A 3,293-nucleotide genomic window follows, 5' to 3' on the forward strand; every position below is an offset into this window, starting at 1 on the left:
GTTCATAGAAAAATGTCACATTTCTTTCCTTTGGAATAATATAATGTGCTTGGATGTGTATAATCTATGAAAACACATTTTACTATTTGGGGTCAATACCATGTAATTTATCATATGAATGGCTAACCTATCATATAGCCATAGACATTCTCCCAAGTCTTTTAACTTGTATTAATTTATTTAATTCCCACAATAATATCATGTGTAAAGTAAGTTATTGACTGTGATTTACAGAAGAGAAAAATGACAGATATTCAAAATGTCTTGATTGAATCTTAGAGTTATTACATTGAGAGCTTAGAATCAATTCAAGGTATTTGACGCTAGCACCCAAAGATTCACATTGTTTTTTGCTAGTCCAGAAAACCATTTGCCACCCAGCATATTACATTTGATAGTTCAGGGGTGAAATGTCGCACAAACACTGATGACAAAGTAATATTTTTACACAATTCCAAACTTTGCAACTAAATCAATTAAGGGAAAAAATGAAATAATTAAAATGATGTCTCAATTATAAGTCCGAGAAAGGAGTAAGAGCACCAACACATTAGAACTGAAACAGTAGGTTTATTGCTAGAGTATTACTTAGAGACATTAAACATGTCTTTTTTAAAAACATGTTTAATCTTTGGAAAAATGATTACATTGATAGATTGCACATTATTATTTATAAAGAGTCCTCAGAATGCAGGCTTCGAAGTAAACTGTTAAGTGAACTGTGAACTCTCCCAAAGGAAACTGTTAAGCAGAACTGGTGATGTCACTGGTTCATGCATCTGATGATGTCACATATGTAAATTCTGTCTTCTTTAATGTATAGTCAGCTATTTGGGGGCATTTTCACTTGTTCTTAGGGATACTTTATTTTAATCAACAAATATACCTAATGAAACACCAAATATGTAAATGTTAATGAATACTTCTTTAAACCATTAATGGATGTATCATTATTTAATTGGCAAAAGCAGACATAAAAAAGAAAAAGAAAAACCCTGACATTTAGCACATAGAAGTGGCTCAATAGACTTTGGTGTTTAAATGTGATTTTTAACATACAATAATTTATAAAATTATACTTATCCTCAATAAAAGAATCATGTCAAGTATAAGTTATACATATATAATTAGTGGGATTTTTTTTAAATATCAAAAGTACCTTAAATTTTAAACTAAAGATAAAAGAAAGGATCTGCTTGAAATGGTTATGAAGGAATTATTGTGAAGAATGAAAATGTTAGATTTTTAAATGGAAAATTTTAAAAAGGAAAGCAGATTTGTTACAATATCAGAGATCACCAATTAGCAATACTACACCTCTGTTCTTTTTCAATCAAACATTTTCCCATTAGCTTCTTTCAGATTTGAAAAGTTCGTCTGACATTTGATTAAAATATGTCAAAGATTTTTATTAAGATTAGCCTTACTTTTCTGCAAAATCAAGGCAGAATATAAAATAAAATTAATAAAATTAACAAGTCTATTAATACTGAGTACAAAATATATTGTTCAAATGTTCTTTCACATGCATTATGTTCTTTAATAGGGTTTTAAAAATAACTATTTGAGAAATTTAAATTAATTCAGATAACTTATAATTTATTTTTTGCATGTATCTTACTGAATTAGATCATTACTACATAAATTTGTACAGAGAATCTGTATGAACTATACTTAGTGGAAAGTGACTCACTTTCTCTTAATATCCTTAGGAATAATAGTAATAGTAAGACTGTAACATTCTACCATTCGAAGTACAGAAAATAAAAAGTAATGGTTTCTTTATATTAACTGATGCTATTTAAATATGATTTTTTTATTAATTAAACTAAATTAATAATCTGTGTTTTATTCCACTTCTAAATAGCAACTGAATTTGAATCTTTGGGAGATACAATAGTTTCATTTGGAGAACCATAATTTGTTGAGGGCAATTTTAAAGCAGGACTAAAGGGTATAACCTTGATTTCTACTTGAGCAGAACAAGTTGGCAGTAGTTATGGCAGTACTGAAATTCTCCAGATGTTTTTAATGAGAGCTATTAATTCTCTATTCTCTAATGACATTAATTGTTCAATACGGAACAGTAAGGATATGCCATCTGAGAGAGAAGATTCAAAGACGCTGTTATGAGAATAGGTTTCTTTCCATAATTTGAAAAACTGGAATTTTGTAATACATGTGATCTTTGGAGACAACTGGGTATGTTTAAAAGAATATTAGCAAGTTGCGTGGTCTACATATAGATAATGAAAAAAATTATTTATTTTTGCATTTCTTATAAAACAGGCTGTACAAAAAATTGTTCTTAAGCAGACGTGTAGTAGTTAGTGAAGGGCTTTTATGATTTCTACATAGGAAAAGATAAGTGACTGAATTGTTTTGAAGCCTTCTAAATTGTCCTTATTTGTTCTGTAAGACCAATATTCATAAGTGTCTAGTGACTATAAGATTTTTAGACACAATCTTTCAATATTATTAAATCCAGTTAAGTATATATTGATTTTTCCTGAATATATTGGCTACCTAATAACTTTCACTGCATGAGATATCTCTTGAGATATATTTCAACTAATTATTTTTAAGCATCATATAAAGAAAAGAAAAAAATTAGAATTTATGAAACTCTAAGTAGTGTAACATATACAAAATGCAAAATCTTTCATTTATTAATGACATTTTAAGAAAGCTGTTTTTAAATTTTATGTAGAAAAATCTTAGTGTCATTATATGTTTTGTTTTCACATTGAGTAAATGTCAGGTAGGGGAGAGATGTGAATGCTAGTCTTTAATACAGCTTTTCCTATACAGAATTCTTCTTTCTTTTTGTTGGCGGTCAGGGGTCCCCGTTCCCTGAACCCAGTTGACCTGGTTTGATTACTGGCTAAGATAGAAAGTTCCATCGAGGCATAGTGGTATTGAAGGCAAAAGTGACTGGAAACTGAAAATAAAATTGGAGCAGCACAGCAGGGTGAATAAGAAAGAAAAGTAACCTGCACAAATTTCCACATAACAAAGAGAGATTTTTATTTAAGAAGAACAAAGAGAAAGTTTAAAACGCTTCCAGAGTTGGAAGGAGAAAAGGTGAGAGGGATGGAGACTCAAGGCCTGCAGCAGTATAAGTATTCTCTTCCTTTAGAATTGGTTGCAAGTCTTTCATTGGTTTCTCCGGACTTCCAGGAGGTATTACCCTATTCCACTGGTTATTGATTATCTGTTTCTATTGGTCATTGGTTACCTAGGTTACTTCAAACTCACATTGTTGTAGGACCTCCAGACTTCCCAGTTCAGCA

The sequence above is a fragment of the Otolemur garnettii genome, unplaced genomic scaffold (assembly GCF_000181295.1).
Source record: "Otolemur garnettii isolate 467f Iridium unplaced genomic scaffold, OtoGar3 scaffold00048, whole genome shotgun sequence".
In the NCBI taxonomy this organism is placed as follows: Eukaryota; Metazoa; Chordata; class Mammalia; order Primates; family Galagidae; genus Otolemur; species Otolemur garnettii.